Source organism: Synchiropus splendidus, chromosome 4 (assembly GCF_027744825.2).
Source record: "Synchiropus splendidus isolate RoL2022-P1 chromosome 4, RoL_Sspl_1.0, whole genome shotgun sequence".
Taxonomy (NCBI): Eukaryota; Metazoa; Chordata; class Actinopteri; order Syngnathiformes; family Callionymidae; genus Synchiropus; species Synchiropus splendidus.
The window spans coordinates 8,935,592-8,958,030 of record NC_071337.1 but is presented as its reverse complement, the minus strand read 5'-3'; the positions used below and the strand labels follow the sequence as shown (position 1 = coordinate 8,958,030).

The 22,439-nt window shown below is 41.6% G+C and overlaps 1 protein-coding gene and 3 non-coding genes across 24 annotated transcripts in view; 1 reads left to right on the top strand and 3 right to left on the bottom strand.

The window, feature by feature from the left end:
* adgrb2 (adhesion G protein-coupled receptor B2) overlaps window positions 1–22,439 on the top strand; it is a 222,921-nt gene that overhangs the window by 23,031 nt on the left and 177,451 nt on the right. The gene's annotated exons all lie outside the window — the stretch shown is intronic.
* trnay-gua (transfer RNA tyrosine (anticodon GUA)) lies at window positions 5,807–5,891 on the bottom strand. The gene is given in 2 exon segments: window positions 5,807–5,842; window positions 5,855–5,891. It is a non-coding gene; the product is annotated as a tRNA-Tyr (tRNA).
* Window positions 8,380–8,464, bottom strand: trnay-gua (transfer RNA tyrosine (anticodon GUA)). The gene is given in 2 exon segments: window positions 8,380–8,415; window positions 8,428–8,464. It is a non-coding gene; the product is annotated as a tRNA-Tyr (tRNA).
* Window positions 9,168–9,252, bottom strand: trnay-gua (transfer RNA tyrosine (anticodon GUA)). Its single transcript is given in 2 exon segments — window positions 9,168–9,203; window positions 9,216–9,252. It is a non-coding gene; the product is annotated as a tRNA-Tyr (tRNA).

The following is a 22,439-nucleotide window of genomic DNA, read 5'->3' as shown; positions in this document are numbered from 1 at the left end:
GTCTCATTTTCTCTTCCGTTTACCCCCTGCTGGGAGTCGCCCTGAGGAGCTTGCCACCGTATACCAGAGAACATATAGATGAACAAACATTCACGGACACAATTTGGAGTCCCCGGTTTGCTTCGGTATATTTTTGAACCGTGGGAGGAAACCCACGCAAGCACAGGAAAAACATGCAAACTTCACACAGAAAGAACGTAGGTTCACTCCGACTTGCCTCAAGCTGCTTTCAAACCTGCAGTTGAGAAGACAGAAATGCTGCGATGTAAGTGCGGAAAAGCTCATATCATCACTGGGTATTTATATAGCAAATGAGAAATACACAATGCAGACTACAAGCTCATTTTGTGTGATTTAACATTAAGATCCATGGAACAACAGTTAAACAAAGCGTGAGCCTCAAGCTCGTGCGCCTTCACCAAGACAGTCAGTCACTGCTCTCTGATCAGAATTCTGTCTGACACCTTCCACTCGGAAATGGAGCCTCATTTTACAGATTTGTTGCCTTTATTCACATGAACAGATTGATGTCCTGTTTCCCAGTGCACAATAAATCACATGTGTCAGTAATACTTATGATCAAAATTGCTATGATGGATCCTATTTTCCTCTTGTTGTTGTTCATGCCACGTTTGAGTTTGACTGACAGCTGCTTTTTTTATCATAATTATATGTCAGGGAGACATTTTCATACTGCCATTTATAAATAAGGCATTTTTATTCATTTTTATTGTTTTAGTTTTAGGAATCCTTCTGTCTTTTAAATGTCAAAATAAGTGCCACCATGTATCAAGACATGCATGAGGAAAGAACATTAAGTGGATATATTAAATATGCAGCTGTCAGCTACAAAATTCAAAAGCTAGAAAGTCTGTTGCCAAAATTGTTACGAAGTGGAAGTGATGGGTAGACAAGCTTTCTTGACATAATATTGAAGGGTTGGTGAGGTTTCATGAAACAGTGTCCTGATTTTCAGACACCACCAGGTGGCACTGTCTGCTGTAAACAGTTTGCACTTGAACAAGTAAGTCAATGTGTCACTCACATCTCACATTTCTAAACCAAGAGCGCCATCTTGTTGCCTCTGAAAATGAAGACACTGTTACTGCTGTTTCATGATACCTCATCTACCCATCACTTAGAGGAAGTTGCTTAGGTATGAAGAAGTCAATGTCGTAGTGAGCTGTTCACAAAGCCAGTCAGATGTGTGGGTGGCGCTGAAGAGGCAAGACCAAGTTCTATTAAAGTTGTTTTGGGAATGGACTCACATTCCTGCAAACTGGAATCCTGAGATCCCCAAAATGTTATACCTATTAGTTAGTATCATCACTTAAGGTCAGGCCCTACACTGTTGAAGTCACTCGACCGTAGACCTGGATACATGCGCTGTGCTGTGCCAAAACTGCACCGCCATCTGTAACACTTACATTGTTTAATCCTTAACTAATTCAAACGCTGTCACTGAGGCGTGGGCCGCGTGGCTGCATTGGTATGGCATGTTCGCATGAATGTGTTATGTGTTATGAATATGTTTGTGCCGGAAACACAGCCAAGTGGAACTGAATTGTTTGCTAATGAGGTAACTTCAGGCACTCGAGTTCCTTGTGCTGTCATTTAAATATGTGACATAGTAAACATGGATAACTGCTGACAACAATGTCATTTACGCTCCTTGGTTCATAAACAACACATGCTCACAACTACCAGGAGGTGGATGAATGCATTAAAATAAACATAGAAACGTATGAATGAATGTCGAATGAGTTGAAACATGATGGAGACACAACTCTGCGATTTGGTCCGTCTATTATGTCCAGCAAAAATCATGCTTTGTTCCAAAAATAAAAGTCATATTAACAACAAGAATAATGATGATAAGAATTATTATATATTACATAATATTCTAAATTGAAGCTCAAATAAATCAGAACAGAAGCCTCTCTAATGCTCATATGCTATTTGTTTTCTGCAATGAAGTGCACCTTTTCATTTTACTTTTTATTCATTTTGCTTTCATTTTCAGTCTCTCATTTTCTCATCTTCAACCCCCCCACTACCTTTCTCCATCATATATATTTTATGAAAATGTCTTGCCGAATTACTGTGTATAATTAGACCAATAAAATTCACGGATTTATGAGCTTGTATGTGGCTACACAAAAATATGACCTTTTGAATGACAGACATATTTCAGTCGATTTAATTCCCTTTCTTTGTGAAGTGGGTACATTGCCCCTGACTCAGTGGAGGTGACTTCATTCAGTAGTTTAATCTTAGTTTTGTCCTTTTAAGAAATTCAACTTTGGCTTTTTCAACTTGCCTACAACAAGGACACGTGCAGAACTCTCAGAGTTGAGTGTAGGAAGAATGCAACATCTGATTTGACTGTGGCGCTGCCTTGATAGAAGAAAGAAGGGCTGCAACCTCTACAACGTGTTTATAATCCACTCTCTAATCCACCCCTCCCTCCCTCATTCTCAGACTCATTTACTGCAGTGTGCACTTTCTCCTGAAAATGCTTCATCACGAACTGCATTACACACACACACACACTAACTGAAAGGAGCTATTCAAGTCATATATTGAATAACTGCTTGTAAAATGGCAAACTCCATGCTTGTTTTAACATTTAACTCACAGCCCTCTAACTCGAAAGGTCATGTGACTTTGCAATGCATTGAGGGCTTGAGGCAGGACAAGGGGAACCCACAAACAAAGGCTCAGCACCTCAAAAATGCAAAGAAATGTGAATTAAAAATGGATGAGTAGAGGTGGTTGGCTTAGTGAAGAGAGAAGATGGACTTCTGTTTGTTTGTTGTCTTGATGCATATATGCTAATGAGTGCTGCTACTATGTGACACTGCTGAAGCAGCAAAACACAATTTACAATTCACATGCACAAATAAAAATAAACTTCAAATTTGCAAAGTCAAGTAGGAGAGATATGTAGCTACATGACACTGGCATATGAACTTGAACTAAATTAACTAAATGTATTGATACCCTGATCAAAACTACTCCTTCAAGACGGATTCGAACCAGCAACCTAAGGATATCTAGCTCCCTCTACAGTGCTCCGCTATCGAAGTAAAACTGCCTTGTTTTTTTCATCTGTTTCAGCTGGCATCTCATTGTTAAGGCGTGTTTGATTGAAACAAAAATGTCCACTGCAACAAGGGAACTCCCTGGCCGAGGATGGTTTTGATCCATCAACCACAGGGTTTTGGGGCCAGCACGCAGCCGCTGCACCACTTTGCTAGATGTGCCACGCATATTGTGGAGGATATGTGCCTGTATGACACTTGCATATGAAATGGTAAATCGATTGATACTGTAATGACTGAGAGGTGGACTGCTGTTTTCAGCAGTGATGTGGACTACCCATGATGCATTTGGTGGTTTTCAGATGTTGGGGCACCATAATTCATGTGGCTGTTGTGTTTTATGCCTTCCTTGTGTTCACAACCCATTGTGTCATCTCTGATCAATGCTTGCTACATTGGTGTCAGAAGTAGGATTTCTGTCTTCAAAGCAATGGAAGAGGAAATCCTCTCGAGCAAGCAATTGAGCTGAGCTTTACCCGTTTCTGAAGAAGACTGCAGAAGCTTGCCATCTATGGGAAGGAGGGGTCAGTGGAGATGAAGAGGTGGACCACGGAAGGTGATGGCCACCTACTGGAAGGAAGGACCAGTGAACGAAGGATGACTGCTGCTTGCCACCTAGTGGAAAGGAGGACCGCGGGACCGCAGATGTCAGCAGGTCGCCTGCTGTTGAAGGAGACCAGTGGAGTACACAGGCTGACCGAAGATCACCATCAGCTGGATGGGAGGACCAGGGAACATCCCCGTTGTCCAGATGGCTCCAGTACTCTGCAACATCGTTTCGAGGGGCCCATGATGTCAACTCCAGCCAGCCAGATTCAACATTTGGTGACACCAAGGTGGACCGTCGAGCTACCCAAGTGCAATGGTACGGCACCACTAGCACCATACCTCACCCAGGTCCAGATTACAGTACAGCATAACAGCTGGAGTAATGACGAAGCGGCCACCCACTTGGCCCAAGCCTTGGAAGGGAAGGCAACACAAGTCCTCCTCGATCTTTCCCCAGTGGAACAACGTGACTTCTACATCCTAACTACAGCACTCCAGCGGCGGTTCGGACAACAGCGGTTTGCTGACCAGAACAGGGAGCTGCTAGCTAGTCACCGACGGCAGGAAGGAGAGAGTCTGGGAACCTTCGCCGCCGATGTGCAGCTTCATGCCCAACAAGGTTATCCACGTTTTGACGCTGCTGCCCAAGTAGAGCTAGCCCTGCATGCACTCCTACAAGGACTCACTCCAGAGAAATTACGACAGCATGTTCGCCTCACGATGCCCCAGTCCATCGGTCATGCACTACAGGAAGCTGAACAGGCTGAATGGATCCTGGCTGCTCAATCCGCCTCACAAGGAACCCTGATTCAGCCACCACTCGTGAGGATGGTTGATCGTAATGAAATAGAGGAGGAGGCTAAAGAAGTCCACCAATCAGCGACACTGCCACTACCAGGACGGCGTCCACACTACAGATTACCATCCCGCTCAAGTGACCGCTACTACCGATGTGACCAGGCTGGTCACATCGCTCATAATTGTCCAGCTCCTGCTCCAAAGAACCAGTCAGCGGGAAACGACAGTGGAGTGGTGTAATGAGGGAGCCACCACTCCAGCTTCCACCCCCCCTCCAAGGCAGGTGTACGTTGGTAGGTCGTTGCGGCCACACAAAAGGACTGTACCTCAACTGCCAACTTGATGGACAACTCTGCCAAGCCATGATAGACACAGGATCCACCATCTCCATAGTGCGGCCAGGTACTCTTCCAGACAACATAAAACACAACAGCCACTTGAATTATGGTGCCCCAACATCTGAAAACCACCAAATGCATCATGGGTAGTCCACATCACTGCTGAATACAGCAGTCCACCTCTCAGTCACTACAATGCCTTCATCAAAAGTAGTCCTTCAAGGCGTATTTGAACCAGCGACCTAAGGATATCTAGGTCCCTCTACAGTCCTCCAGTCTACCAGCTGAGCTACTGAAGGACAAATCCCTTGTTTATTTCATCTGTTTCAGCTGTCACCTCATTGTTAAGGTGCGTTTGATTTAAAAAAAAAAATGTCCACAGCAACAAGTGAACTCCTTAGCAGAGGATGGTTTCGATCCATCGACCTCTGAGTTATGGGCCCAGCACGCTTCCACTGTGCCACCCTGCTAGATCATATGTGCCTGCATGACACTTGCATATGAAATGGTAAATTGAGTGATACCTTCATCAAAACTACTCCTTCGAACCGGAATTGAACCAGTGACCTCAGACTATCTGGCATACTTCAAAGTCCTCTGCTCTACTCGCTTACCATCTCAGGCCTGGTCGTGCCATTTTGAGGTGGACTAGAACTTATAACAGAATGGCTCAAAAACTCAAGAAAGCATAGATCTCAGGGTTTAAGTCCTATCTTCTATGCTGGTTCTAATCCCAACCGCTTTCCTCACCTCAGCCAGCGGTGTCCAAACCAGTCTTCAATGGGCCAGTAAAGTGACAGGACTGTCACCATTTGGACCACAAATGGTCTTTATCCACTGTCATGGATCCATGTGATTCTGCACGACTTGTACACATCTGTCTGTTGTGAATCCAATGACAACAGTACAGATTTCAGTGTTTAAAGCCCACAGGTTCATGTCACGTAGGAGAGACATGTGGCTACTTGACACTGGCATATGAAGTGGTAAATCTTTTGATACCTCCATCAAAAGTAGTCCTACGAGCCAGATTTGAACCAGCGACCTAAGGATATCTAGCTCCCTCTACAGTCCTCCGCTCTACCAGCTGAGCTATCGAAGGGGGAAACACCTTGTTTATTTCATCTGTTTCAGCTGACACCTCATTGTTAAGGTTTTCCACTGCAACAACAGAACTCCTGAGCAGAGGATGGTCTCGATCCATCGACCTCTGGGTTGGTTATGGGCCCAGCATTTCACCGCTTCACTACCCTGAACAGTGGGTGGGACTCCTTGGCTCCCTCAAGTCCTGTCTCCTATCCCAGCTCGAACCGAAACCCGCTTCCTCACCTAAGTCACCAGAGTCCAAACTGGTCCTCAATTGGCCTGACAAGCGATGGGACGGACACACAAATCATTATATACAGTGCATGAATCTTGGTGGTCCACCACTTACCAACATTGGGTTTTCCACAGAGGTCTTTCTCTTATAATTCTAGATCAGTTGCACCTTAGTAATAGTCATAGTAGACTGGGCCCGCTGTTATTGTCGTTCTGTTAAGGGCGAGAGACTGTCCATGATTGTCCACACCTTAGCTCGTATCCCGTCCTCCACCGCCTCCTCGAGAAGAGCAAGTTTTATCCCCTGAACAGATCCTGCTTGTCTTAAAAGTTCATTCAGTCTGTTGCCGCCTTTTGCAGCCAAGCCTGCTCCCAAGCTCACCACGGCAATTTCATCCCATTTTCACTGTTGTCAAATGTCAGTTATTCCCACTATACATATATTCTTATTTCCCATTTAACATTTAAGGTCATGGTTTATTTCGAACCATAATTGGAATGACCACGAACAAAAAGGATAAATGATGAACAAAATAATATGCTACTGGAGGGCAACTCAATAACCACATCCAGCCAGATAATCTATTCACTTGGCAGGCAGAACATATGTCGCAACTGCAGGGGGCAACAGTGAGGGAGGCCAACATACATTTCAATGAGTTGATCAAAAAGCTCTTCATTGCTAGTGATGCTGTTGAGTGCACATATAACTCCAGTCAAGACCCAGACCAGAGTTTGTCCTGGAGACATTCATGGACATGAAGGTAGCGTTCAGTTGGTGGATATTCAGTAACAAATTACCCAATGGTAATAGATTTTTATTTATTAATTTATTTTTGAAATCCTTGTTTGAAAGGACCTGCCAAGAAAATTCAGAGTCCTCACAGTAATCACTGAGTCAGAGACAAGACTGAGACGTTGGTCTGGAGTGTGGTCATGAGACCAATACCGGTATGTTGACAATAGCGTATATAATGTTAGCGTCAGTGTTTTGTGAATATCTGTGAGAGAGACATCGAGACATTTTACACCCCGTACTAATAAGTTCCACTATCTTGTTTGAAAATTCTGAAACCACTCAAAACCGTTTGAAAGTTCAATCGCAAATGAATGCCTTGCCTTTCTCTCAAAGTGTAATAGACTTTCAGAGCTTGTTATTTTTTACCATTGAATATCGAACGTTTGAATGGTTACCGTGACACTTTGCGCACGGTGGTGACTATCCAGTGAGTGTACTTTCAACAAGCTTCAACAGATGTCAATTTTCAGCTCGTTCTGACTCAATAAACAGAGAACGTAATAAATAAAAGGGATGAAAGAGTGTGTGTTTGATCAGCCTCTGAAGTTCTTCACAGACATGACTGTAATACCCCTCTCGGTGGAGGGTCCACACGTTGCCTGGGGGCGAACACAGTTGTGTTTCCTCTGAGTGGAGCCAGCAGTCACACTCGAGGGCTTCTTTTGTACCATCTAACAGCTTCACATCTCTGTCTCTGTAACTCTTTTTTTCTTTTTTTAATATTTAATTTATATTATTTTTGTTTTTGATATTAACCCCAAACACCTGCGGACTGTACCAACCAGTTATTGTCAACATCCCAGATGGAAAGCAGCCTCGAAACCTCCAGAGCTGAGCTCTGCTATACTTGCATCAAACCGTGTCCTTCCTCACCACTCCCATGAAAACCACAGCATCTTCCGCTGAGCCATGTCTGTCTCTGCTTCCTCTAATTGTGTCACACACAAAAGATCTCAAAACTAGTGCTTTGGATGGTAAGAAGAATTCTAATAGATTCCACTGAGCACCACTGGAACCTGGAGAGTCAGTTTGATGTGTTATCTCTCATCGTTTTCAGCTAAGATTGCGCTTTACTTAGCAATTCAATTCAGTGAATTTCATTTCATTCTGCAGCAGCAAGCCGGTACATAGCCAGCAGCTTCCTATTGGACACCATCCGATGTCCATGAAATGTGGTTTACAAGTGTGATCAATTTGCAAAGCAAAACTCATTAACAATGTTCCTGTTCTGTCATGGAAATTCATTCTTTAAGGTCAGTTGTGTAACAGCAAATGCAGGTAAATGTTTTCAGAGCATCAGTGCATGGATTTTTTACTGTGTAACATGGTGAGGATTTTAAAGACACCTCTCTGTGCTTACTAAATATGGCGTGTGATGGGCTGATGTGAAATTTTCTGAACACACGAGGTGGCTATCCACTCTAAACTCGACTATTTCAGCAACAGATCCTCAGTCCCATGGCAAAATTAGTCCTTCGAGCAGGATTTGAACCAGCGACCTAAGGATATCTAGCTGCCTCTACAGTCCTCCGCTCTACCAGCTGAGCTATCGAAGGACTAACACCAAGTTTATTTCATCTGTTTCAGCTGTCACCTCATTGTTAAGGTGCATTTGATTTAAAAAAAATGTCCATGGCAACAAGTGAACTCCTTAGCAGAGGATGGTTTCAATCCATCGATCTCTGGCTTATGGGCCCAGCAGGCTACCGCTGCGCCACTCTGCTAGATGTGCCGATCATATGTGCCTGCATGACAAATCGAGTGACACCTTCATCAAAACTACTCCTTCGAGCCAGAATTGAAACAGTGACCTAAGGCTATCTGGCACCCTTCACAGTTCTCTGCTCTACTCGCTTACCATCTCAGGCCTGGTCGTGCCATTTTGAGGTGGACTAGAACTTTTAACAGAATAGCTCAAAAACTCCAGGAAGCATAGATTTCAGGGTTTAAATGCTATCTTCTATGCTGGTTCTCATCCCAACCGCTTTCCTCACTTAAGCCAGCGGTGTCCAAACCAGTCTTCAATGGGCCAGAAAAATCACAGGACTGTCATCATTTGGACCACAAATGGTCTTGATGCACTGTCATGGATCCAGGTGATTCTGCACGACTTGTACACATCTGTCTGTTATGAATCCAATGACAGCAGTAGAGATTTCAGTGTTTAAAGGCCACAGGTTCATGTCAAGTCGGAGAGACGTGGCTACTTGACACTGGCATGTGAAGTGGTCAATCTTTTGATAACTTCGTCAAAACTAATCCTTCGAGCAGGATTTGAACCAGCGACCTAAGGATGTCTTGCTCCCTCTACAGTCCTCCGCTCTGCCAGCTGAGCTATCGAAGGACAAACACCATGTTTATTTCATCTGTTTCAGCTGTCACCTCATTGTTAAGGTTGTCCACACATCCTCAGTCCCATGGCGTAATATATTGACGTTGGAAAACTTTTGCATCCCATTCTGACAACAAACATCTCCCCCACATGCAATGCTCCACATGACCCCTCCACCTGGAACCCTACATGGGAAGGAAAACATTGTTTTTGTCCATTGAAATAACAACTGTGCTATGCTAAAGGCTGCCTTTGGTGTCAGTATAGGACGTAAAAGTCCACTTTCTCAGTGCTAATATATTATGCTGTGGGAGTGAGGATGGGTTGATGTAAAAGACACCTCATAGCATCACTAAACAGAGAGCGCCACCTGCTGAGTTATGTCAATGAGGCTTCATGAAGCTTCACCATTCGATCTCTACCTAATAGCACAATTTCTGAATATCAATATTTAGTAAGATTTCTTTTTTTCTGTTTCACATGTCAATCTTTATTGTATCTGGACCACCATTTCACTCTTTTTATTCCTCAGTCACACAACAAACACTGAATTCTTCGTAAGACAAGTAGTAGTACACTAGCGCGGGGAATTTTGATGCTGACCGACGGCAGCTCAGCTGGGTGCAACTGAAGATAGCTGAGTGTGAAGTGGCTCTTTATGGTTCTCAAACCACGACTGCCCTAATTCCATCACCCCTGCTTTGTTTCCCTTGCAGCGGGATGCCATTACATAAAACTTGAGTTGCTTCACTCGTTGTTTTAAAAGCCTTTATGTTGTGATCATGCTGTGAGCAGTGGGTGGACAACAATGCACACAGCACTTCACTGTGCCACAGTCTATTTTTGTATTCTCTCGATTTTCCTATACTGGGAGGGATGTCAAGATGCTAAGATCAGACTATAAAGAACATGCAGCTGTTGCTGCTCAAGCCTTTTGAACTAATGAGCGAGTTAAGATGTGTGTCTGTATAACTCCACTGCAGTGTCTTTGTATAGTACTTTTATTTTCAATAGAGCTTTGATCATTACAGACACTGGTTCTTTTCACATTTTTCCTTTACATTGTAGCATTGTTAAAGGGTGCAAAAAACCCAATAAAACACTTCATAATTACTGGTCGAGACATTTATCATTTCAATGAGGAAAAACAAACAAAATTCGAAAAAGGGTTACATACAGAGTATATTAAAAAAAAAATATATAACTAGTATTACATATCAAATGTGTTATTTCTGAAGAGCAACTATTGAGTTGCAACCATTTGTTTCTCCTTTTTCCACCCATGTATTTATCATTTATTTATTTAATTTAAAAAACATATATTTAATATTATTTAACCTCATTTTTTCCCATTTGAAATATGAAATGCCTCTCTTAAGTTCCATGTCATCCCAATTCGACAGGTGCAAAAATGAGGTGTAAACCATGTCCTCTTTTCACGCTTTCCCGAAATTAAATTACAATATTTTGACTCTCTTACGATGCAATTATTGCATTCATTTTGCTCTTCAAAGTGTCTCTGGCTTTCATTAGAATCGGCCTGTTTGAATTATGATACAGTATGCGCACCACAATTTCCCCCCGAATAATAACACATTTATTCACTAATTTTTAATGTGTCACATTCACTATCAATTGGTTCCAGTTCCAGTGATCTGAAGGCGATTGCTCGCAGATGCTTTATTGATCTGCATCCCAAAACCTGGGCCATTAAACTATGAAAAAAACAACCACCTATTGATTCACCATTCGATCTAACTCAGAACCATTCATTTATACACTAATGGATCAGAGTTGTGAAATATGTATGAAGACACAGCAGGTGGTATCAGTCAGCGTTTGGGTTTTCAAGTATGTTGTGTTCTGTGAAATCTGCACATTATCATTTCTTTCACACATTAAATGTGTTATTGAACAAAGAAGAAAACATCAATCGTTGCGTTAATTACATTTTAACACATAAAAAAAAAAAAATAAAAAAATAAATAAGGAAAATCAATAACACAGCAGCAAGATGGCTGAATATTGAGCCATTTAATTCCCTTGAAGTTGGTAGCTATTTCTTTCTGACATCACCAGTCTAATCTTGTTTTTCTGGCAGTGTACAAATGTATGTAGCTCTCAACTCGTGTGGGTCAGAAGCGGATGTAGATCCAGAGCTATTCCTCACTTGGAGCTTTATTCCTCCTTTCAACCAGGCATGTTTCATGATTACGTATAAATCCATTTTTCGCTTGGCTCAATATACACATCTGCCCACTTAGACACCCCGCAGAGTCACATTACATCATACTATATAGGATATTCATGTTGAGAAGGATGCGATAACTAAGGCAAATATGTGAACAGTACTGCTGGGTAGATGAGGTTTCATGGCACAGTCTTGGAGAGTGGATGAGGTTTCATGAAACAGTGTCCAGATTTTCAGTGGCTGCTGTAAAAGGTTTGGACTAAATAAATTAAACCAAGAGCGCCATCTTGACGCCCCAGAATATTAAGACATTGCAATGCTGTTTCATGATGCCTCATCGACACATCACCAGTGAACAGTCAGCTACACCTAAAGATCATTTGATACACGAGAGACAGGGGTCATCCCAAAATATATCATATTTAACGATTAAAATGACAGAAAGAAAACATATTTAGTATTAGAATATTTATTTATAATATATATTTATTGATGATATCTTATAAGTTATTCTTGTTACAGTGTTATAAACATTGGCAGTCCCATGCTTATCAATGACACTTCAACTAACTGCAATTTAACACCCGGATGCTTCACCCTCATCCTCAAATAATGCATATAGTTATGTGGAGGCGTCAGCTGAATATTTATCAGTTTAGGTTGTCCACGGGAATTACAAGCTTTGTGAACATGAGACGTGGGTCTTGCCACATGAAATCGATGAATATTTATGTTACCCCATCTGCTGCCTGAATAATGAACATCAGCATGGTTTTTCTTCTGATGGCGAACATGACGTCTGAGTCCAAGTTCCATTTGACCAAAAAAAAGAGAAAAATGTGATTATTTTGTGGAGTCAGGTTTTTCCAGTGGTGCTGTTGCTGGCGTTATCCGAGGCCACTGCGTCATGTGTGCCCCATCATGATTAAAATTACAGAGCGAACAGAGGTTCAGGGAGTCATCATGACACTATGACTCATAATGGGACACGTCTGAGTTTTATTCACCTCACAAAAAGCCGATTTAGCACTGGGGATCAGGGGTTTAACAGAAGATAGTCATGGCTGGTGAAGCCAAATATGTCACTCCTTATGAATTAGCTTTAATCGTAAGTCAAACAAATCTATGAAATCTGGAGTTGAAACCAAGGTTTCTTTGTTTTATCCAGTCAACTCCCCTCTTTAGCGGGAGATAACCGGGCCGTTGAGGTTTTTTCAGAATCCTCTCAGTCATATGAAGATGCACCTTCAGCACGAAAGACTTTCAGTCATCTGGTCTGTTGTGGTGAGGATGAACCTGAACCTGAAGTGAAGACTCTTGCTTTCCCACTTTATCCTGCAGTCATTTGGTCACATCCTTGGCAGGGGACCAACCGAAGAAGATACCCATGTGTTCTACCCATGGTGGCTGGAGTCTCCTTAACTGCACATTCACACCAAACTGCGGCACTTGTTTTTCTCTTCTCCCACCGCTGTTGTTGCTGGAGTTTAAAAAAGTGGGTCAATGTGCTGGGGGGCAGGTCAAAAGTTAGTGGAGATCAGAGAGGCAGATATGCAGCACAGTGGAAGTCTATCGAAAGCAAAACTGGACTGGGACGGTGCCGTCTCTGGGCCCATTAGATTCATCAGCTCAGTGAGTCGTAGATTTCAGAGGCTGCTACGATCAGCTTCTCCTCCATTTCACTTATTTGTCTTGTTGAGGAAGAAAAAGAAGAAGAACACGTTTACACGCTTAGATGCAACATGTGTTGTCTAAAAGATGTTGCTTGGAACAATAATGTCGCACCATATGTGGCACATTCTCAAGTCCGTCCTGAAGTCTGATAGTTTGTTGGCTGACTTCACATGTTTCTGAAGCTTAGAAATGTTGTTCAGTGTGAATGCACAGTGTATCAAGAAAAAACAGCTACTCCTCCAAGTTGAAGTTTACTTGAGGTAACAGCTACTCCTCCAAGTTGAAGTTTAGTTGAGGTGGCGAGGGCATCTTGCCTCTCGGATGCCCCCTTTAGTGAGGTTTGCTGGACAATAGGAAGATGGCAGAAAGCCCCAGTTATGGCACACGTTCTATCTTTCAATTGACCTGGCAAGCAATAGTGTCAAAATAGACTTCTGGGAAGAGTGAAGTTTGGGGCTCTTTACCTCAACGGGTGCCCTTGCAACCTTTACTCCATGAGGGTTTTATACATCTTTTTCTTTTCTTGTTTTTTTTGTTTTTGTTTTTGTGCAACAGCTGATACTAGTAGCAACTGAATATACACATTTCCCATACGCTGTATTGATACAAGTGATATCACGGGCAACAATAATATATATATATATATATATATATATATATATATATATATATATATATATATATATATATATATATATATATATATATATATGTAAATAAATGAATGGATTGAAAAAGTCCTTATTTTGTGGTTGACAATTTCAATAACCCACTTTTAATATTGCTCAGGAGTCTCAACTATGATCAAAGTGGATTGCAATTCCCCAGCTTTTATGTCAGACTTAAATTACTGCTGCAACTTTTTATTTTTTATTTTTTTATATTTCCCCATGACATAATTAATTATTATTATATTTTATTGTTATTTTCAATTTGATATTTTGTCTCAAAACCATGCCACCATGTGTCCAATTCAATTACACACAAATCTTATTCACTGCACACGATTCAATTTAAATTCCGCACTGTTTTATTTCTTGCTTTCAATGGAGTTCCTCTGCATGCTGTGCTAATGTTTTAAATAGCCATTTGATGACCTGTCAAAGCAAACCTTTTTCCCACTTAACCAGCCTCCTCCATAGGAAGAAATATATACATCTCCGCCCCTTTGCTTATAGTATGATTCAATGTGTATCTATGTCATTTGGAATCCTCAGGGGACACCACGGAAATTAGAATTGACTAAAGAAGGTTTTCCAGGAGGAGGTCAGTGCATGTGTGTGCGTGTATATATTTGCATACCTCTGAACATTATGAGGCATTAAGATCTCCATTAATCCCACAGCCAGGGGCAGGCATTAGTTCACTAGATGTGTATTTTCATGTGCGTCCCTGCTACACATTTGAACAACCGCCTGTACGAAACAGGTTTCCGACGTGCAGGCAATTTAAAACGTTACACCTCATAACAAGTGGAGGGTTTTGATGTAGCATATTCACTCTTTCCAATTTCAAGCCCCAAAATATCTCCTGGGCAGCGAGTCAGAGGTGGAGCATTACGCAAAGGACGTTTGGAATTGTTGCTGGCCGCCAGAGCAGAAGTGCAGTCCAGCATGTTGTGTCTGCTCAGGTACATCCAAGTTCTGATTCCAGCTTCCCTGGCAGTGCAATAATAAACACAAATAAAATCAGAGCTTAATATGTCACGCTGACCACCCGATGTGAAAAGGGTAATTACACTACATGCATGTTATAACCAATGACTACAGCAAGTTGAAAAATGGACGTAAATGTTGTGGTTAATGAGACATATTTGTTCTAGTTTTATCTCGAGTGACGATGGTGACCTTGGTGGCATCTTGTGAACAAAACAACACATTATCACCTCAAATATCAAGGAATTTTGTGACTAACTATGACACTAAAGTCAGCTCTCTGCTGATGGCCGCACATTTCCTGACACAGTAGGTGGTGCGTCATGTTAAAAGAAAGATGGTGGTCAAGTCAGTATGTCACTTGGTATATATGGCACCACAACTGATCATGCACTTCACTGCCAGTGGCAAATGTATATCTATGATGGACTCACTCTTCAATGTTCGCCAGTTTTGACTTCCAGCTATTGGTAATATTTTTGTTATTTTTCTACCTTTACTGGCATTTGTGTCACTGCGCACTTCACTGGAGAGGTTCTATTGTTATTCATCAGCACTGATACTGCACTAAACTGCTCTAAATACGAAACATATGCACAATGTATCATGATACTATCGAGTGATGAGTAGACAAGGCATCATGAAACAGTGTTGCAGGGTTGTCCTAACTTTCAGAGAGCACAAGATGGCGCTCTATGTTTGGAAATGATGCAAGGCTTCATTGAATTCGTCAAAGTACTTTACAGCAGATAGTACCATCTGGTGGCTCTGAAAATCAGGACACTGTTTCATGAAACCTCAGCGAACCTTCAATACTGTGTCATGAAACCTCATCTACCCATGACTAATACTATCGTTGCCATGGACAAAAAGGAACTAAATACCTTAGTTTGTCTGTGTTGCGAAGTGTCCTCCTCTTTGGTTTTAAGGGAGGGTCCACTACCTCACTTTCAGGGCTCAGTGTGTGTGTGGTGTTTATTCTGAGCCAAATATTTCAATTTCATCCATTGTGAGTACCTTCATCAGCACATCACCAGGGACCAAAACTAAAAGCATTTAAATATTTATTGACTACATCTTTGAATCCTTTACAAGTAACAAAATATAATGTCCTGAAGTCCATTACTTCATTACTTATACTAAAGCCAATATGCTGTTTCATCTGAGATCAGATGCATTGCTTTCACTTCTCGTAAACCCATCCCGCTTGAGCGACGTTGCCAAGGCATTATACTGAAGTACACGACCCACTTGTGCTGCATTATGATTTTCTGGATAGTACTTCAGCCAAATCACGACAAAAACAGTCATTTGTGACATTGCCATGTACCACACATGCCACCACAAAATATTTTCCCTCAAAATCTTTGCAAAATGCTCAGTATATTTGTTGAAAACACACAGATCAGAATGAGAGCAAAGGAAGGCGTGAACTTGACAGTAGCTTCTTGCTGAGAATTTTCTGCTGACAGCGCTCACCCAGTCAGGGTCAAAGAAAGAAATCGAGATGAAAAGGATTGTAGGAAAAAAAAAAAAGCAACCGGATATGGAGGATTGAAACATAATGAAGGGTGAAAAAAGGAGCACATGAAAGCTGCCATGGGAGATTATGAGCATTGCCTTTATTTCTCACACTGAAGAAAAGAGCGAGCATTGCAGGGAAATGAAAAAGCAGTGGGGGGAAAAAAATGAAGGACTAATAATTTGACCCGATCTTATCGCTGTAAGCTTCTGGTTTTTCATTTTGGGGGGAAAAAAGATATCACACAGGCAGCCACAGTGAATTTTCCATGCCAGGGCATTGAAATGTAATCCTCTCCGACTATAATACATTTATTCAATTCACAGCTAGTGGATCAGTTGACACTTTTGCACTTATAAGCTTCGACATTTTCACATTTCTTCTACCCCCTCCGCCTCCCCATCCATGTTCTTTGTAGTTTCTCCTATCTTCATCCTTCAAAGTCTTGCTTACTGGTATCTTAGTGTTGGAGTAAGTCACCAGATTTTATCCATCGTGGTGGTGTGAAAGGGAACATGCTGCCTCCAAAGTATGACTGCATAGTTATGCAGTTCCTAAGGAGAACATTTGAATAAGGAAAGGAAAATGATGACAGTGACTGTAGACAATATCGATGATGACTTATATGGCTGTCTGCCCAAGTATATTTGAACAGCAATTGGAGCCATGTTGACATCAGTGTTTGACCCACTTGTCAGAATCACAATGTAATTCATTTATGGAAACAACATGCACATGGAAATCCCAGTATTTTTTCTTTCTAACAATGTATTGGTTGATGTTGTTGGTGATATTTTGAAACCTTATTATACCACATTTCCCTGCTGGTCCTGCGACTTATACTCAGATGTGACTTATTTCATATAATTTTCCGACAGCCGCAATGATGGGCTTGTTCCTTGCTTTTTGTACTATTTTCAGTCCTTTTTATCATCTTCCAAGTTACCTTCCTTATGGTATAGTCGTCTTAGTGTCTTCATATCTATATATAAACACGACAACATGTTTATATATGTGCATATATATATATATATATATATATATATTACGCTAACATACCAAACCTATAGTTTGCTATTTGTGCTCTAGGTGCTTGAATATCGGGTAACACTAGCATGTAGCACGCAGTCTGATGTTCTTTATTCTGTTCATTCATTTTTTTAAACTTTAAAATGAAACAACAGTTGTTGGTCCTGGATTTTGGAAAGTAAAATCCTGAAAAATTTGTACAAGTAACATCTGACTTATGACCAGGATCGGTTCCGACCAATTGGTCCTACGTCTGATTGGACGTAAGTCGAATGCCATTCAAAATAGCCGACGCGAGGGTTATAGCTACTACTGTAGTGGTAGATCGCTGTGTGAGAGTGAGATGCTGGGGTACTGTGCTGCTGTAACATCTGTTGGCCGTGGTCGTAAATACAGGTGGATGTAAGTCGGATGTTACTTGTACTTTAAGTCCAGTCTGATTTAATAATGCTTTTTTTTTTTTTCTTCGCATGATGCATTTTTTTCTGGTGAGCCTAATAGCCTGAAAAGTATAGTAATAACTATTAGCAGAACTAAATAAACACCTTTGCAGTTCAGGGTCAACACGATCAACAAATCAGCGAAAGGTCTGCTTGAAGCATCTGCACTTCTGCTGGACTAAGCTACACTTCCAATGGAAAATAGAAGAAATTGGCTGGAAAAAATCAATCGCACAACTAGAAATATCTCATTAAAACTGCTTCTAATGAGTCCTTTCAAGTGTCACCCAGTGAACTTGTTCCGAGAAAGTTAAATTCAGCCTTTAAAATGTTTTGTGCTCTCTGTTTGATGGCTGTAGAGCAGTGATTCGCAACTGGCAGCCAAGCTGCTTTCATCGCAGACCTTTCGTAGCAGAGAAATATTCAGGGTGCAGTGTATTGACACTCATGTGCCGTGACTGAAGTTTGTGTGTTTGCATGAGCCACGCGTTGGATGGGAAATTGCTAGGGCATTTTTTTTTCTGCGCAAGAGAGCTCCTTCTGGAGTGGAAGTGGATTTGACATCTCAAGTGATTTGACAGGGAATGTATGACTGACCACTTGAGAACCCACTTGAACCCAAATCAGGTTAGGCAGGCAAGAGCACACGCAGAATGTACTTAAATCCCCATAGGCCATGAGCGATACGGACCCAATCTTAATAGTGTCCCACCATGTTGCATAAGGTCCTGCCACGAATACCTTTAGCCGTCAAAGGTCATACCTTAGTAAGGCTTTGGATTTTGTAACAAACCAACCATACATAAGACCACAAACAGTTCTTGCTCACTACCTTGTCTGTGTACCGTCAGTGAACCATATTGCATATTTAATTTTCAGTCATATTTGACCGTTAAAAACGACAGGAAAAACAAGAGGGAAAGAAGAGGAAATGAAAAAAAAAATGCAGAGGCAAATCATAGCGCAGATAAAAAAAAAGAAGATAGACCAAGGGAAAAGGGAATAGCTTATCAGTATTCGCACTCTTTACAGTGGATGATATTACCTTGCTCTCCTTTACAGCGTCTGTGGTCACTGCTATCAGCTCAAGCGAAGTATCTGCAAAGATCGTAAATCTGTGTTTGTGAATATGTAAGCGGGTGTGTATATCAGCCCTTGGAAAGAGATGGGTGTGTTGGTGCAGGTGGGTGTTGTCGTCTCTAGATGTCCTGGTGTTGAGATGAAAGGACTTTGTGGACAGAATGAAATTTCACGGAAATGAAGCTGAGGCCTGAAGAGCGAGAACTCATAAATCTTGTGTAGTGGGGAAAGCGGAATAGGCAGTCTTGAATGCTACGTTTTTTTTGTTTTTTTGTTTTTTTTTAAACGTCACTTTTCTGTGTGTATGTTTATTTGGGGAGTCAGATTATGGAGATTGAAGAGTGGAATTAACAATATGACACCACTGTTCGGTGGTAGTGAAAAGCTCATTTCATGGTACTAATGCTTAAGAATCCACCAGGCACATTATTCCCTATCCCTTGTAACCCTTGAAATCAGCAACAAAAGAACTTAGTAGTTTCGCTCACACTGCATTTTAAGTTGCCTTTTTATTGTGCCATCTTCCTCTTGCGTCGCCCAGGCTATTGACTTTACTTGTTTCAAACCATCGTGGTCCAGTTCAATCTCTTAGATTCTAGCCTTTCCTTGCCCCTCTAATTTATTTTCTGTGGCGTGAGCAAAATGCTGAATTAGAACCGGGGCTAAAAGACAGCCTCAGAGCAGGAGACATCAATAGCTTCCTTTTAATTCTGAGAATCCCTCTATTTCTCCTTCCTCCGCCTTGTTCTTTTGCCTCCTTTCCCCAGCTAATAAAGCCAAATTGGCATGAAAGCTAGTGACCTCTCCTCCTCACCTTCTTTCAATTCTCTGCTTTGAGAACCATGTCGGGCGGGGGAGACACGACAATGACAAAAGGCTGATGTCATTTCTCATCCTCAAATGCATCCGTTTGGAATCCATGCTCTTTAATTTTCCTCACCTTTTAATACCACCCTCAAGTCATCATATATCTAACCTTCTTTTGTGGCCAATTGTCAGTGAGAGTCGTAACTTTTTCTTCCCTTTTCAATGTCCAACAATGTACCTACTGATGAATTCAAGTTGCATGCGGATTTTACTTGCGACACATTTTTTTTTGTGCCCATGTTCATAAAGTTTTGTGATCACATAGGTTTCCTATTCTTTTGTAGGCTTTTGAAGCGCCAAAGTGCCAGAAAGTGTTGAGCTGTTATATGTGCATCCAATATTCTTTTGAAATTATGTCTGTATACACAGTCTATATACAGCAAAACATAGACGGTGTATACAAAACAAGACAGACGCCGTCACGTCTGTCTTGTTTGCTGAAGGAGACTGACCCAAGTGCAGAGTTGTTGTAAATTTGCAGGAGACTCGGACGATGAGGTTTACGGTTAACATGAGTTTTAATACAAAGAACAAATAATACACAGACAATAATGTAAACAGAAATCGTCGACAACAGAAAGGGAGCAAGGAGGACAAACACAAAAGCAGGGAACAAACCTGAAACAGAAAAGCTTGAAACGGGGACAACTGACAATACAACAAACAATACTCACGTGGCTATGATAAACTGAAAACGCTCGGTAGTGGTTAAACACACGCACAAACCCGAGGAAATAAATACCACATGGTAGAACTAAAGAGGCGAGTCACCTAACACACACAAGTCAATCTAATAAATGAGCGAGAAGAGAGAGAGAGAGTTGACAGGCGGGAGAACTAGGAGGAGAACACGGAGAAACAGATATAAACAGGGTCGCAAGAGAACGGAGCATCGAGAGAGGACTTGCTGGTGTGATCAGTGGAATGGGCCCCAGCTGCGTTGCCATTAAGCTGGAGAGAATAGGATGCACAGCAGGAAACACGGGACCGGGACAACAGGAAGTAACAAAGTAAAAGTACAAACTCAAAACCTAACACTGTCACCACAGTTGAAGTGGACGACGCATGCATCCCTTTTGGGTTATCCACAGGAAACTGCTCCTGATCCATTCATATTTACATTTTCTTCGTTCTTACTCTGACATGAAGGTCACAAGGCTTTTGAACCGCAGCACCAACTTTGTTTGAATCTCGTTTACAAGCTTGTGTTGATTCCGGCCCTTTCAACTCATGGATTAATTCGCCGAGCTATTTCCCTTTCCGCCCCCTCCTTCTGTTGTTGGGCTTGGGTTTGTGTGCACGATTGTGTTTGCGCGTTACGGCTGTGTCTGTGTGAGTGTGTTCTGTCCCTGTGGGAGTATTTACACATTACGTTTGAGCCGGTGATTATTTTGACTTGGTTGCTGCGTTGTACTCGGAGGAGCCAGGGCTCTAATATAATTGCCAATTAAATTAAGGAAGAAAGCTTTTCCACACAACCCCCAGTGAGTTTGCACAGAGTCTCCTGAAGTGCTCGGCACACGTGCTGTACAAGTTCCGGGTCCCCAAAGAGTAAAGGTTCCCAAATAGTCAAATCTGGAGAACCTTTTTTGTCACGTGGTTAGAATTTCTAATATAAATATGATTCACAAGCAGAGACAGATGCTCATTCAATTTGGCTCCAGAGTTGTCGTCATGAAACATTTAAATTTGCCTAAGAAGTGACCCAGATGCAGATGATCGCGGGCTGACAGAAGGCACGGACAACGATATAAATTAATACATTTAATACAAAAACCACAACAATTACAAACGACGAAGACAGGAACTGAAGGCGCCGGAGTCAGAACACAAATTAGGAAATAGAGGGACTGGGAAAAAATCTGCAACAAGTGGTAAATTCGATTCTGAAAACCGGGATAACACAAACGCGCTCGGATATAAACTCACAAGGTCCAGATCAACTAAAAGCGCTACATGGTGGAGAAACACTCAAACTCACACGAAGGAAAGAAGTGCAACAATCGATAAATGAAAAGTGAGTTTAAGAACACTCACACGCGGTCTGGCTAAAGAATTGAGATGAAAACAGAAGCAGAGCAAGGAGGAGAAAGTGGAACTAAGAAAGCATCTGAAAAGAAATTGAAGCGCGCACAAATATCTAGAAAGCTCAGGAGCAACAACAAGGAAGATTAAGTCTTGGGAGATTTACCTAGCGACACGAAGTGACCATCTAGCAGCCAGCAGTCTGGAGCTCGCCAGGTGATATCCACAGAGGAGTTGAACACGGGATGAGCTCCAGCTGCGCTGCCATTAAGCTGGATGGGACACAGGAAAAGGAAACTACAGGGGGTTAACAAAACAAAAGCACACGGAACAGACAGCACAAGAGCAAAGAGTGCAGAACGTGACAGAGCCGACAGATCCAGTCAACAAAGGTGCATTAAAATAAAATAAAATAAAATAAAATAATTTTGTTTGGTTCACTTTAAGATTTCGCTCCATCTTTTAAGCTTAGGTGTATTTATGTGTGTTGTTGTCAAATTATTAAATGTGATTCATCTCATTTAATGATAATACCTCCTATTAAATGGTTTCCATTTTATTTTATTTTATTTTATTTATTTATTTTCTGTAGTCCCCTCCCTAATCTAAACATGATTACACATTCAAAACTATTCTGCAACACAAATACCATCATGTACTTTCAGTTTCAATTGAACATTTTTGGATATTCTTTTCATTAAAATCTGACAATCAAT